We start from the raw sequence: 16805 nt of genomic DNA on the forward strand, positions 1-16805 counted from the left end.
CCATTTTATTACAGCAGGCATTTTGCTTTCTCAATCCTCTCACACGTTCATGCCTCTCGGCGTCAACATTTTCGCACCGCAACCCCGATCTTTCATCCGCTGTCGTCTTGATCGCTACGAATGCAAATAAACAGCAGCTGCACGGTAATAAAAGCAGCTCCGGACCCATCTGCAAACATGTTGACCTCCAGCCAATAGGGTCAATTCAAAGGTCATCTACCTCCTCAGAACAAAGACGGGACTTGGGGAAATGATGATGGGGAAAATCATCACAGTTCATGTTGTACCTTTGTTTTTTTTACCTTTTCAAACAGTACTTGAATAAGACTTCACACCTTTTTTGAGTGTGTGTGTAGTGTTAGAGCTAGTCTAAAGGAAATCAGTGTAATGTACCATAAGACATTTGACATAAGACTCCTCTGAAGTCACGGGGACACAATTCTGTGTGTGTATGTGTGTTTACGTCGTGTCAAACAGAGGATAGATGCTGGAGATTTGGGAGGAGCTACATGAGTCGAAAGCAGCCTAAGTCAACTGCTCGCTTGATTGACAGATGAAATGAACATTTGCCACCTGTGTGCTCTTATCCTGGGCTGCTGTTAATCTGAGGCGGGGGTTATCTGTCATGGACTTCAGGTATGTGAGGACGTTCAGCTGTTGTCTCTCCCTGCTTTCCCTCAGTGCTGGCACATTGTGTCCCCGCTTCAGAAAACAATGAAAACAAGGTGTGCGCAGAAACCACCCCTCTCTTAGTGCCAGCACCGAATACTTTCCAACTTGCTCTGTACTGTTTGTTTCCCATCAAAGCTTCCCCCCATGGCGATGTCAGAAGTGTAGTGAAGCGAACAGTGAGAGAGCAGATCTGGCCTCTGGTCTAGCCAGGATGTCATTATGGGATACCAGTGTCACCACAGGCTATTTTTAACTTTGTCCTTTCTCGGTGAGACCGCAGTCACAGCCAGTGATCCAGGCCTCATGTGAGTTTGTGTACGTCTGTGTGACCCTGAAGTTGAAGTTGGCGACGTATCCGAGGGAGCGACTGTCTAACAGCTTGTCTCAGACACATCTCAAATATGCTGGTGATTACAGGCCCTGTCAGAGCTTATTCAACAGCGGCGCAGTGGATAGCCTTCCATCCCTGAGAAGCTGGGAGCTTATGGAGCTCTGAACGTGGAGGTGAAACCGCAGTGACCATCCTCTTTGACCCTGCTGACTGTAAACACACACCAGGCCTAACCTTCTGGGCCTCCACACTATTCAAGACCCCTGACATAGGAGCTTTCCTGAGGACATAATGAGTTGGCCATAGGACATGGACACGCGAAGCAGATGTGAAAAATGCCTGAGTTACAAAAAGGTTTACAAATGTTTTTTATGGTTTATCACATTTACGTCAAATTCAATCCCTTAACGTCACCTCTAACCATAAGTTTAAAAGTATTATTTGTATGAAAACATAAAGAAGCAGATAGCATTTTGGAATTTTATCTGTTTGTATATCAAAGTCTATCCAAGTAAACAAGCAATAGATTTCATTGCATTGTTAAAAGCTTTGATTTCTAATCTGTATATATATATATATATATATCACAATAGATGTATATCATCTTTTTTAACTTTAAGTTAAGAAAAATCTTGGGTCTGCCCCCTATTCCAGATCCGCTCCAGAATTTTATTGGATTGTTCCCACAGTCATGCCCCACCTCATCACAAAATTCCAGAGAAATTGTTTAATTGTGCAAAAAACAATCACTGATGACTGCATAGTCTCCTTGGTGGAGCTAATCTAGGGCTTCCTGGAATAGAGAAAAATACTTTCAACTATACAATCTATTACATTTTTATCACATTTCACAGTGTCTTTATAAATTTAGACATTAGGTTATAGAGATTTGGTTGAAATTATTATTGTAATACTAAAAAATAATGGTGTTCTATTATCAGTATATATATCACAATATGGCCAATGTAGGCATAATCACTTACAGAAGTATCAAACTGATGGACATGCAAGTTAATTCTGGTCCTTGGAAACATCCTTACATCGATCATTCCCACTATCCATTATCAACACTGCTATCCTTTCAGCACTGCAGGGGAGCTGGAGCCTATCCCAGCTGACATTGTGTGAGAGGCAAGTGCACCATCGGTCATGCCACGAGCGGGACCGACGTACACAGACAAACAACCCTTTACACTCACAATCTCCCATTAACCTATCTTAAAAACAATTTGAAAAAAGAACATTGTCCCTCCAAGGTCCAGAATAAAAGGTAGTATGTGGATTTGTCATGTCAGAGATGTTGAAAGCAATGGACTCCAATTGATTGTACAGGATCACATGAGATCAAACTATAAAACAAAACTCATTTGAATCTCACTATGGCAAAGGTATGCACTCACAGTGGCTATAGCAGACCCGTCAATCAAGTGATAATTATGCATAATTTCAAACCTCTATTATCTAAACAAGCAAACTAGAAAAAAATCCACCCCTTTGTACAATTGTCATGAAGGAAAAACTTAGTCATCGAGACCAAAACCACATGATTCCACAGAGCAGCGATAAACAATAACACTACATTATCACTCAACATGACTGACACGCTCCTTTACGTAACACAGGGATGAGTTGAAAGCATAACAACCCACAGCTCCCTCTGAAAGTGGAGGAGGTGTGAAGCAGACAAGCTGGGGGCTGCCCACCCCACTCCCCTCCACACTGACAGGGCGTCAGCAGGCCTCAGTGCCACAACACCACTCATGTCAGATTGGTAGCTTTGATGTTACATAACCTCCTTCAGTTCTGGAGTCACCAGCTCTGCTGCAGAGCTCAGTACAGGAGGGTGGGTAACACTCATTTGTTTAGAATTTCTCTTTTTTACATCAATACCAAGTATGAGCCGGCAGTCTTGACGGCCTATGGTGCCTAGAAGGAGAAGAGAAATCAGTTGCCAGGCAATTGTGTTTGTATAGACTGTGGGCTCCGCTCAGGGGAAGCTATGGGTGGTAAGAGGAGGAGGACAGAGGTGAGAGGATGTGGTAAGGACAGTAGTGGCTTGGCACATGGATATACAGCACGATGGAAAACATCGTGCTGTAGATCCCTGTTTTACCCTGGTTTTTATAGAGAGAGAAAGAGGGAGAGTGATTATTACAGCTCCTGGAATAGCATAATTAGAGAGAGAGAAGCCTCGCTTTCTCGGAGTGCGTGTAACCTACCAGTGTTGTTTTTCTCTTCCTCTGGGGGATGCAGCTGTATAGCAACCCAGGTATATTTATGTAACACTGCTTAACGCAAACGTTTTCTGACACTGGGGATATTTAAAAGTGAGGAGAATGTGCCAGTGACTAATAAAACACGAGATGATTCTATCAACGCATATGTGTTCTGAATAAATGCATGAGAATGTCCAATAAACTATGAGTGTCACATACAGGCCAGTTACTGCAAATCATGCTGCGCAGCCAAACATTACTTTTAGGAAAACATTTGATTCCAGGAATCAAGATTAGGCCGAGATAACTTTGAGGTGAGGTTGAGCACCGTAGAAGACAACTGGTTACAGTTAAGGATGAGGTTATCAGGTCAAGGTAAGGAAACACACTCACCCAGAATCTACTCTAGGATGTCAACAAATGCATTATTCCATCTGATAAATGTAAACCACATATTCACTTTCCTTTAAGATCTGATTTGCACTCAACATCTGAGACAATAAATATTTCTGCTCCTTTGTTGGTCTGTTTGTTTGGTGTTGAGCAGGTAGTGTCGAATGGGCTTTTACTTTGCTGGAACTAATTTCCTGTTTTGTCTATAAATAGCACTGATGAGATGAGTAAGACTGAAAGCTGCAGGCTGCAAAACAAAAACAAATCACCTGAAATACACTAAAACTCTGCAGAGCGGAGGGGAGCTGCATAGTCACCTTATAATTACCTCCGCCAAGGAGCTTATGCTGTCATCTGTTTTCATTTGTTTGTTTGTTTGTTTGTTGGTCTGTTGGTTTGCAGCGTTCCACAAAACCTACTAAACAGATCACCACAAATCTTGGTGGAAAGTTGAGACATGGGCCAAGAAACCCATTAAATTCAATAAATGTGACGGATGTAGGATTTTTTAACCCACTTTCTGTAACATCTCAAATTTGGGGACATGTTCTCCCTTTCCCCAAATAATTATTCATAAATCTTATTTTAAGAAGTTAGACCTGTTTAGATATACACTCCTGATCAAAATCTTAAGACCAGTTAAAAAAATTGCATGAATTTGCATTTTGCACTGTTGGATCTTAGGAAGGTTCTAAGTAGAGCTTCAAAATGCAAAATGAAGAAATGGGAACAAGAGACCAAAAGTTGTGACCAGGCAATTTATTGAAAACAACAATTTAACTCAAATAGGCTGTTCATCAGCTGATCAAAAGTTTAAGACCACAGCCTTTAAAAGCCCAAATCTGTGCAAAAATTTGGATTCCATGTCATTTCCTGTAAAATAATCACACTGTGAAGATCTCTTGATGGTAAAGGCAAAAAAGCTCACCGTCTTTGAACGTGGTAGGATTGTTGAACTGCATAAACAAGGCCTCTCACAACGTGCCATCGCTGCTGAGGTTGGACGCAGTAAGACAGTCATTTTGCATTTCTTAAAAGATCCTCAGGGTTATTACATTACATTACATTACATTTAGCTGACGCTTTATCCAAAGCGACTTACAATAAGTGCAATCAAACCCGAGGGTACATACCAAGGACGACAAGAATCAAGAAAGTACAATTTCTTCAAAATAAAGCAAAACTACAAAGTGCTATAAGTAAGTGGCATTTCAGTGCTACTAAAGTGTTTTTTTTTTTTTTTTTTATTACTGGTGCTGACTGCAGCCCAATAACCATCAGACGGCATCTGCGAAGGAAGGGCTTAAAAAACGAGAAACATCTTCAAAGCCCACGTCTCCTTCAACGCCACAAAATTGCCCGTTTAGACTCTGCAAGGGAGCACCAAACATGGGACATTCAAAAGTGGAAGAAAGTTTTATTCTCAGACGAGAACAAATTTAACCTTGATGGTCCTGATGGCTTCCAACGTTACTGGCATGACAAGGAGATGCCACCTGAGATGTTTTCTATGTGGCACAGTGGGGGCGCCATCATGATCTGGGGTGCTTTTTACTTCAATGGAACAATGGAGCTCCAGGTTGTGCAGGGGCGTCTAACAGCAGCTGGCTATGTGGAGATGTTGCAGCGGGCATCCCTCATGACTGAGGGCCCTCGTCTGTGTAGTAACGACTGGGTTTTTCAGCAGGACAACGCTCCAATTCACAATGCCCGTCTGACCAAGACTTTTTTCCAGGAGAATAACATCACTCTTTTGGACCATCCTGCGTGTTCCCCTGAACTTAATCCAATTGAGAACATTTGGGGATGGATGGCAAGGGAAGTTTACAAAAATGGACTTCAGTTCCAGGCAGTGGATGCCCTTCGTGAAGCCATCTTCACCACTTGGCGCAACATTCGCCATAGCCTTTTGGAAACACTTGCATTAAGCATGCCAAACACATTTTTGAAGTGATCAACAATAATGGTGGAGCTACTCATTACTGAGTCAGTTTTTGACACTTTAATTTCTGTTTTAGGAGGGGTTTTTTTTTAGCTGTGGTCTTAAACTTTTGATCAGCTGATGAACAGCCTACTTCAGTTAAATTGTTGTTGTCAATAAATTGCCTGCTCACAACTTTTGGGCTCTTGTTCCCATTTCTTCTTTTTGCATTTTGAAACTCTACTTAGAACCTTCCTAAGATTCAACAGTGCAAAATGCAAATTCATGCAATTTTTTAACTGGTCTTAAGATTTTGATCAGGAGTGTATATACAGATTGATACTGTCAGAAAGCCAAGGAGGATGACGATGATGTTTATTAAATTTTTGTATCACTACAAAGTGAAAATGTTTTCAAGATCAGTTCCATTATTAGTTTCCATCACCTTCCAAACTTGATTTCGACTGGATGAGATATTTAAGCAATGCCGATGATGGTTTCCAATATTTTTACAATAATGAAAACTATTTAGAGTCACGTCAAATACAGACTGATACATACAAACATTACTGATCTTGGATCCTGAGGCTTCACTCCCAACTCAATTCATATAATCTCCACCACTACTGGGTTGGAGGCAAAAATATAATGGTGCATTCACACCAAACACAAAGCAAATTTCTCACACGATGAGATTACATACAAAGTCAGTGCAAAGATGCATCATTCCCATTGCCTGGCGTAAATACTGCAATGTGATAGGAGCGAAATGTGGGTTATTCGCTTCACTTGCTGGCATTGAAATATTTGAAATAACTACAAATTTTCATTTTGTCAGAAATATCTTGTGACAAGATGGTGGTGCAGTGGGGAGCAATTTCGCTTCACAGTAAGTAGGGTCTTGGTTCTACTTGGTTGTGGAGTTTCCATGGTTTCTCGGTTTCTGCGTGGGTTTCCCAGAGTACTCAGGCTTCCTCCCACAGTCCAAAGACATGCAGATTGGGGTTAGGTTAATTGGTGGCTCTAAATGTGAGTGTGAATGGTTGTTTATGTCTAATTCTTCTCCATGTGATGGGCTGGTGAGTTATCCAGGGTGTGCCCTTGCCCAATGTCAGCTGGGATTGGCTCCAGCTACCCTCTCAACCTTAAAATGATAGGCTACAGATAATGGATGAATGTCTTGTGAGGATATCGATGACTAATTAATGTTGAGATTTTCCCTCCCTCTAAATGCAGGAAACATTTTATCAACAAATTCAAACAGAAATTAGCAGGGCCTTGATTGAAATGAGTCCATTAATTAAACACCAGACTGGAGCAGTCTAATCATCACATGTTAACAGTGATGATAGTGATGACAGTGGGACAGAAGTAAATACACATCCAGGCTGCCTGCAGGAAATGTGAAGTGAACACTGAGTAAACTCATGTTCTCCTTTGAACCAAAGCAAAATCACACTGTTTCCAAACGTAGTGCTCCATCAGTTATTAACAAAGAGTTGATTAAACGCTCACAAGTACATGTACACACACTTGCACATGTCTGTGTGTGCAGATACGCTTTAACACACACACACACACGCTAATTGCCTGCTTTCATGTGCGCGTTCACACTCACTAACACTCACACACACCACAATTCTTCACCACCAGCTTGACTTGATTAGCCGCTGCGGTGAGTTCGAGAGTTCTGCTGATGAAAGACAAGGAGCTGGATCTGTCACTACCGCACGGGCATTAAAAGCGCAACGGTTTACACAACAATGGAGCACTAAATTTGGCCCTCATTAGAGGGATTAGAAGCGTAATCTAAAACACCGTTCAAGTCTCTCATCCTAAAGCCTAAACAGCCTCTCCAGGAGGCCCCTTCCCTCCTACACCAAGCATAACATCTCCGACTTCAAACGCTCCATCTGTAACCCCAACTTCTGGGCGCTATCCCCTCTCTCATCAACCCCTATCTCGGAGCGAAAGGTTGCAGAGGGTGATGGACCCCATGTGATGGCGCAGCTGTGGAATGATTTGTTGCTGGGTTAATTACTGGGTGAGAGGTAATTGTAACCACGGGTCACTAGCTCTGGTCTGATCACTGCATCACCTGCTATTAGATTGTAGTGTATAGTTCATTAGCTTCCTAATGGGGCTCATGCCTCCCTCCCCCTCTCTGCATGGACAATTTAGGACCATGAAAAGAGAGGTTAGAGTCCAGGGTTTAGATGGTGGGCTGCTCTATTGCAGCAATTAAAAGGTCATTTGTGCGGAGGACTTCCTGTGCTGACCAGCTGCACAGCGTCTGTCCATTGGCTGTTTGGAAAGGAACGGCAGCCCTCTGATGACTGTGACCTGAAGGCTGTTGAGTGTGTTAAACTGGACTGGGTTGATTTGAATCAAGTTTTCTGAATAATCTGGTTCTTCATTGTGCATGTAAACACCATATCCTGGTTTCAGAAACCTGTATACGACCTCAGTTAAAAGAACCGCTAAATGATTAGTTGATTGTGCCTAGTCATGCATTTCTTAATAACCAATAAATCAATTAATTTTTAAGTAGAAATGCTTAAAACTTGTTTCATATTTCAAATGTGAGGAATGCATATCATTTAATTTATTATTTTATTTAATGCAGACAATGCTCTTTAATCTACAGCAAAATTACTGTAATGAGCCGGTGGTAGTCCAACAGGCACATTTCTATCTGTTGTCCCTGGCCAGTTTTTAAAGTGGTTACTTTAAATAAAAAAAATAAAAAATGATTATAGTCATCACATGTATGAGTTTGTAACGGAAACAGAACAAGCAAACTGAACACATTACCCTGGACTGCAATAATGGTTGCAGTCCCATGAATGGTATCTCAAACTGCATTTATAAAATCTGAATTAGGATTAAACCCGAACAGATTATTACATGTAGACACATTCAGACATTCCCTGGTGGCATTAAGTATAACTTATCAGTAAACTCACATTTCCCAAGAATATATTTTTTTATTCAGCCCTGATGTCATTGAGCCTTGCAAATAATTTTGGTTACAAAATACAATGTGACTTCTAACATCACAAACATGTCCTTACACTGGGTTAATCTTACAAAAAGCAAAAGCAAAAAATTGTGCTCAGTGGGTAAATCTTGGAAATGCACTCATAAAACAAATGCTTGTCTTGAAGAAAAAAGGGAATAAATCTTCTAGAGCAAACTTCCGGACATAAATCTCGCTCCTCTGCATGTATACAGATTGATACTGTCAGAAAGTCAAGGAGGATTACGATGATTTTTATTACATTTTTTGATCACTATAGTGAAAATGTTTTCAAGATCAGTTCCATTATTAGTTTCCGTCACCTTCCAAACTTGATTTCGACTGGATAAGATATTTAAGCAATGCCGATAATGGTTTCCAATATTTTTACAATAATGAAAACTATTTAGAGTCACGTCAAATACAGAGTGATACATACAAACATAACTGATCTTGGATCCTGAGGCTTCACTCCCAACTCAATTCATATAATCTCCACCACTACTGGATTGGAGGCAAAAATATAATGGTGCATTCACACCAAACACAAAGCAAATTTCTCACACAATGAGATTACATACAATGTCAGTGCAAAGATGGATCATTCCCATTGCCTGGCGTAAATACTGCAATGTGATAGGTGCGCAATTTGGGTCATTCGCTTCACTTGCTGGCATTGAAATATCTGAAATAACAAAACATTTTCATATTGTCAGAAATATCTTGTAACACGATGGTGGTGCAGTGGGGAGCAATTTCGCTTGACAGTAAGTAGGGTCTTGGTTCTACTTGGTCGTGGAGTTTCCATGGTTTCTCGGTTTCTGCATGGGTTTCCCCAAGTACTCAGACTTCCTCCCACCGTCTTGAAGAAAAAGGGTATAAATCTTCTAGAGCAAACTTCCGGACATAAATCTTGCTCCTCTGCATGTTTCTGAATTTCCGACAGGATTAATAAAGTATCTATCTATCTATCTATCTATCTATCTATCTATCTATCTATCTATCTATCTATCTAAAAACCTTAAATATGTAATTTCTATGATTGGACGCAACATGTTGATACATTGGAATATGTTCAACTGAAGAAATCTCTCCCATGAAAACTGTTCTGTGAATATCCCAGAGATTCAATGATGCTGCATATGCAAAGGTGTCACTGCTGGATATTTAATTTAGCACACTCCATTTTAGAGATGTAGCCAAAGAAATTTCCAAGACGAATGCCTTAAAAACTGGGCCCATGAAATCAAAACTATCAAACAAACAAGTGATTTCTAACAACTAAGCCCTAAACATAAAAAAAGAAGGAGAGAACATGGAAATAATCCAAACTGAGGAACAGGAGAGCTGTTACCGACCGGGATCAACTAAAGGATGTAAGCAGAGCTGGTATAATCAGTCCAAGGGAATAAACCTAATGGATCGCAGTTATCTGTTTCCTTATATCAACTGTAATCCTCAATCAACCTACACTGTTGTTCATGCACACATTTCAGAAAAAAGCAATCTTATTATTTGAACCTTTACCATTGTTGACATGAATCTTAAGGTCAAAATAATAGATATGTGACTCCTATCTGTGTTAAATGTAAGTACAGGTGAACTTCAATGATAAAGCCAACAGTTGGTGGGGGTCAAGGTGCCATAACAGGCTGGTTCATTAAAAGGTTGATGCGTCTTGCTACAGTGGCGTGGCATACCAATCAGCAGCCTGGCGCACTGGAAGCATGCCATCGGTGAGGTACAAAAACTATTCACATGTTAAACCCTTTTCCCAACAGAAAACACCAAAACTACTACCAGTGCCACAGCGAACCACAAATGATAATAACCACAAATCAACACCAGCCGCTCCTGTGACTGGGGGCCAACAACAGCTGCAGCTCTAATATCAATAAAAAAAAGGTACATTTACACTATTCTTAACTTACTAAAATACAGTAAATAGAATGTAAAATAAACGGCAAACAGTGCTAGGCCTGTCAAATGAACACAATACATGGTTATTTCAGTCTAAAGCCTGAAACATGCTTCTGCGTTTTCACGGGCCCGTAAGCGCAAGAGCCCTTCCGGGTCCCTTACGTGCTTATGTATCCCTCCTTACGTGCTGACGGGTGTCGACCCCCTTTTCTAAAATTTACGGCAAAGCTCCGCAAGCTCACTCAGCCCGCAAGGCTGTGATTGGTCTGCGCTACATCCCTTCTGGAGCTGCATTTCCGGTTTCATGCCCCATAATACCGGCAGAAATCACGGAAGATTTAGAAGAACGAATATGGACCAAATAGAAGAGCACTTGGCAGAAGATATCCGATAGTATGATCACTTGTATAACCTGTCACTGACTGGCGGATTTGTCCGCCAGAAAAAGGCTACGAGGAGCCGCAGTGGCTATGTAAATAAACAATCGACGAAGAAGAAAGAAGGCGTCTCTAAGGTCGTCTCGACAAAAAGCATTACTCCGCCTAGTGTTCTGGCGCGGAATTGCTTTGTAAGACGCGCAACGGTTGGGGAAGCATGAATGAAAACGAGTCTTGCGCCACAGCGGCGTGAAAAGACGCAGACGCAGTCGCAGAAGCATGTTTCAGGCTTAACCCCCTAACACAGTTTTAAAGTAAAAATACATTTCACAACTTGCCACTGCCACTACTCCTGGTCTGTTGTGACCCTTTACAAAAGAAACGATAATTTGTTGGTGGACATATACTTTGTAATTAAATCACTTTAGTAAAACTCTAACACAACCTCTACAGTATAACAACAATCCCACATTTGTAATTAAAACAAACGGTTGGTTTCGGCTCACCGACAGATCACGTGACCACAGGAGCTGGAATGAAGGCTGACACACCTGTGCTCAATCAGACTCTTAACCGATGAGGTTCTCTCCCCCTGATTTCCAGAATTGTGCCTGGGTCCTAGTGCCCCTCCGTCTCCTGAGACAGATAAAGAACCATCCGTCACATGGTCTGTAACCACAGCATTGACTATGGAAGACATTTGTTAGGTTTAATGTCGGTTTTGAACATATTAACAGTCTGGACCTGACTGTGGAATCTTACAAGTGGGAGGTGGAGTTGAATATGCACATGATGGAAAATCAGCAGCCACATTTCTGACAAAGTGATTGGATTGGTTTTCATAACACCGCCATGGAATCTGTACCTTTTTTTTATTATTTCCCGTAATGTGGGTGTTGGCGGAAGCACACAGGAAAAAGGTATTCCTCTGAAAGCCGGTGAGCAGTGAAGTAATCGCCCAAACACGTCCTCGTTAGCCCTGACTCCCACTGACATCATGGACTTTTTTTATGCAAGCTAAAAATATACCTTATTTTTCTTTCATCTCTCTCTGCTTTTCATTCCACATGTGAGAGCTTTACTGGGTGCTGCTGGTCTGCGGTCTAACTGAGGCCTACAGCAACCCTCATGTAAAGTGTTGGGACGCCAAACATCCTCAGATTTACAGCTTGGAGCACACGCTATGTCTTTGCTCCTATGGGCTATAAAAGGCAAATGAGTGCGCGATTTCCAGATCCCACTTGCTATATTAACCTACATTCTTTCCAATAGAGTGGTGGCTGCATGGATTGACTATAAGCACATGCTGAAAAGAAAGCAGCGAACCTTCCAGGCCCAACCGAGAGCTCACGTGAAGGACAGATGGAGGGTTGAGATAGTGCCGTGATCAAATCAGCTGCTGACCTGCTCTTGCATACTGTATATAGGTCAGTCAATAACATTCCTTTCCTTAACTGAATAACACTGGCTCCACAGCCTTGTCTGGCCTCATATCATATCAAACATTTCCTCAGGTGTTACAGGCAGAAGCACCATGGAACCTGAAATAAACAAAATTCAAGGGGGGGAGACATATTCTGGACCAAATTACGAACAAGACGAAGAGCCTGTTTGCAAGGCCATCAGCTTTGAGAGGCTGTACAGTACCTAGGCTTCATCCACACTACTATGTTTTTGTTTGAAAATGCATCAACTCTGCTATAAGCCAAGAGTCCACACTACTCCTGAGGCAGGCCCTCTTTCAGTTTGAAAGATCCAGGACCACATTTTATTCTGTGCAGAAACTAAGATGTTTGGAAATGATGACGTAGACACTCACAACCTCTTGCTGTGATGAGGCTCCCGGCACATGTCCCTTTCCACAAGAAAACCACATGGATAATCTATTACAAGTGCTTCCCACCCTGTTGTTTTTGCTAACAGCTGCTGTGCAGTTAAATTCAGCATTTTACAACGATAGAACTGTTAACATGCTTAGAATACGAGGTGGCCCCTCGATTCCTCCATGGACTCGCCTCTTTGCTTTTTGTGAATCTTTAAGACTTTAGGATTTATTAAAGGTCACTAAAAGACAGAAATATAAAAAAAGAATGTAAATCCAAAAACTTCTCTCCATACAGCCAGAGATATACTTGCAGTTAACTACGTGTACTTGTGCACATGATGGCTGCCTCGCGTATCCTGCGTAGTTTGTGCACCTCCTCAGAAATGAACGCTACAAGTACACCATATGCAAATGCTAATTTGGACATTTGTAGAGACCCAAGGGAAATTAAGATGAGAAACATTAGAATTTTGTTACTCATATAACATATACAGAATTTTTTGACAATACTACTTATTGCATGTTACCATCTACCACTGTTATGTGACAATTAGGAGTCATTTCAAGCAGATAACACTATTGCTTCACAGCAAGAAGGTTTGAGGTGTGGAGTTCAGTTTGAACTCCAGTTCAGCCCTGTCGACATTTCTGGAGTTTGCATGTTCAGCCTGTATTTGTACAGTCCGATACACCCAGGTTAGGATGAGTGTGTTTGTTAAATCGATGGTATTTCACATTAAAATCCTTCAGGACTGTTCCTATACATCCTGTGGCCCTAAGCCAGGAACAGTTTGATGGCCCCTCCTCATAGTGGCTAGACCAGCTTTTTAATACAGTTATAACCTTAATTGGTTTGAAGTTTATAAGTTTAAAACATTGTCTTATAATAATGATTATAATAATTAAACCATACATGGCCATGGTAAATTTGTTGTTTTAGTTATTATTGTCCTTTTTCAATCAAACACACTTACCGATCCTCGCTTTGCTCTATCAAAGAGGACTGTCAGTAGGAACCTTTACATTAGAAACCCTAATTTATCATTTATTTATTTAACAATATTGCTGTGGGGGCCCCTTGGTAGTGGCCACTTAGTTGGCTTAAGAGAAGAGCTTGCTCTGAAACCAATGAAGGAAAGACTTCAACAAGTTGGCATATTTTAGAGCTTTAGCAAAACCTTAAAGTTTGAATAACATCACAAAGTCATAAAGATACATCCTCTGGGAACCATGACTGCCTGTCCAAAATGAATGTAGTAGATTCATTCTACTCTAGACAACTCCAAAGTTTAGACTTCACCTTCTGGGACACACATGTGTAGCTTTATCTCGTACTTGTTGACATATTTCAGATTTCAGAATATTCAGAGCCACATGGCTAAACATCAGGGGACTGGGTGAAAACAATGAAAGTCTAAGCTAAGACTACAGGTAAAAGGGTGAAGGGGGATGTTTCAATTCGGTCCCTGTAATCCTTTGAAGTACTGCACAGGCCCCCGTTGAAGACGCCGCCAGGACCCCTCAACCGCCTTTACCCCACCCGCTCCTCCCAGGATTAGCTTGGCTATGATTTAGCGCTGTTTCTCACTGGCCTCTGGAATGCGACAGATGACGGATCTATTTTCCTACATTGTTTCACCTGCTCTAAATGGAACCACATGCTGCACAGGACCGCCTCTCCTTTGTCTGTAATTGGAAGCACATGCACAGTGAAGCCGAGAGTAAAACTGAGCCGCCACAACTGACAAGCACCCGACAACCCCTCCCTCCCTCCACCTTGCCTTCACTCTTTTGGGTCGGGGGTGCCACATTTTAGTCGGGGCCAAGTGGGAGGCCACAGGGCAGGGTCTGAGAGCATTTAATGAACCAAACGACCTGGCGATACATGTCAAATTCAGTTAAATGCGACGACTGTATCGTGGGTTGAGGCTTTCGAGCCGTCTGACTGAAATCTGAGTGGCAATCGAGAGTCTGCTGAGGAACAAGGCCTTGACATTGACACAAGCAGCACTGCAACGTTCATTCATCACGGTCTGTGACGAGACAGGCCATGGGGGCAGAGGGATCATCAGCGCTTACATCACTGCTTTGCACCTGAGCAAGATTGCATAAGTGGAGCACGTATGGTATTAATTAACCTCATCAGTAACGTTAATACAACAGGTCTGTCAGTGATGTATATGAGGAATCAGCCAATGATATCCAGAGGGAGAGAAACTGTAGTCAACGTAATGCAAGGTTTGTCTGTCAGGCCACAGCCAGGATTTTTATTTTTTTACTTTTAGAAATAATGAGGCTACGGGTCCAAATCCTCCTCCTCCTCCTTTAAAATAATATGGCCAGACACCAGAAATAAAGTCTCAAAATGATCCTCAATGTTTGGATTTTCAAAATGGTTTCAATTACAAATCAAGTTGAATCACATTTATTCCCACATTTACCATATTTCCCAGCATGAACGTCAGAATACTTTCTGCATGTGCGAGAACCAAATTCAAGGTCTTCCTCCCCTCAAAAATGTGATTTGATTATTGTTTCTTTTCTCGGATTTGAGCGCTTTGCTGAGGTGAATGATGTATGTGCGATGAAAGGAGGCTGTTCTCACATTCATCTGCTGACAGAGGAGAATGTTTCTCTGTGTTCTCCTGCAATCTCAGTTTGGTTGTCGACGTGTATGGAGATGTATATCTACAAGTAGGATTTCTTGTCATGAGAACGAGTTTTGAAACAATATACAACAAAAAATGTGGTAACTAGTGACCTGTAGATTTTTCGGGGGAATTTTAAAGCATCTGAATCCAACCTTTTGAAATAATAAATGTTTGCATCTTCAAACTTTGACTTTATTTGGGAGAGAAAGTTAATATTAAAAATGTATCAGACACAATTTTTCATTCCAAGCAGTGTCTTTAAATATGTGTGGACCATGAACTGGACTGTATATAAAGATGGACAGCACATCTCTTCTTCCTCCCACTCTCCAGAATTGTAGCCACAGTATCATAGCTACGAAGTCTTCTATCTGCACAGTGATCAAGATCAAGGGGTTGGAGCGGTGGTTTTGAGGATCTCACCGACCAATCTCAAGTCAGTCTCAGCTGTCAATCTTGACGTTTCACCCAATTAAATTAAGACCAATATCAACTGGAAAAAGTATCCCTTGGACATATATCTGTGAGAACATTGTATTTGATGTGTATGGTCCATGTCCCGTCCGCTAACATGGAGGATACTACAGCCAGCCACAGGGGTGTGCGATCCTGACATTTGAAATGTGTCTCGGTTCAGAGGTTACATTCCTTCGGAAGCTGCCGACAGATTTTCCCAGGTTTCATAGATATATAGTAACAAATAATTTTTCAAAAAGTTGATGGTAAATCCTTGAACTAATCTATCACATCACCTACAATGTAAAAACTCCCCTGAGGTTCCTGCAGCTCATCACAGGAAGCAGCGTCATTGAATGTCATCAGTGAGGTGAAGTGGCATTTCTGTTTTCTACACACCAGGCCACTGGAACATGAAATGAGGACATGACACATGCTGTTGTGAAATACCAATTAATGAAGTCAGTCAGGGGTATTTCTGTAGATGTTTTTAGTTTTTTTAATCCATTTGGCAGCAATGCCCTTTTCTCTGTACAAGGCTGAAAGGCCAGATAAGACATTACCAGGAATATTGGGCGTGCATGATACCTGTTTTCAGGTTTCAGCCTCATTATAATGAAAAGCATAAAGCGGTGTCGTTGATTGAGCCCGACACTGGCTGTAAACTCATCAGGGCCAAGCTCACAGGGGCCTCTAAGTGCCCTGATTGTCATGGAAAAGCTGTCAAGGTTTTTTTTTGTCCTTGCCCACCACAACAGTGATTAGCACCCTGTTGCAGTAACTGGTCTAGATTAATGACACTGGCGCCAAAGATTAGTGCAACCCCCTGGCTTCACAAGTCAACTGGAGATGATTGTAAGAGCCTCTGGCTCTAACCTAGTCATTACTGTGTAGATCTTAGAGACGTTGTCGGGCCGTGGGGGCAGGAGAAGGACATGCTTCTCTCATCTCATGCATAATCAAGTCAGAACGTAGGCTACATATCACCACAACATGTCCTGGATCTGTGCTGCTGGCTCCAGGG

The sequence above is a fragment of the Platichthys flesus genome, chromosome 6, assembly GCF_949316205.1.
Source record: "Platichthys flesus chromosome 6, fPlaFle2.1, whole genome shotgun sequence".
Lineage (NCBI taxonomy): Eukaryota > Metazoa > Chordata > Actinopteri > Pleuronectiformes > Pleuronectidae > Platichthys > Platichthys flesus.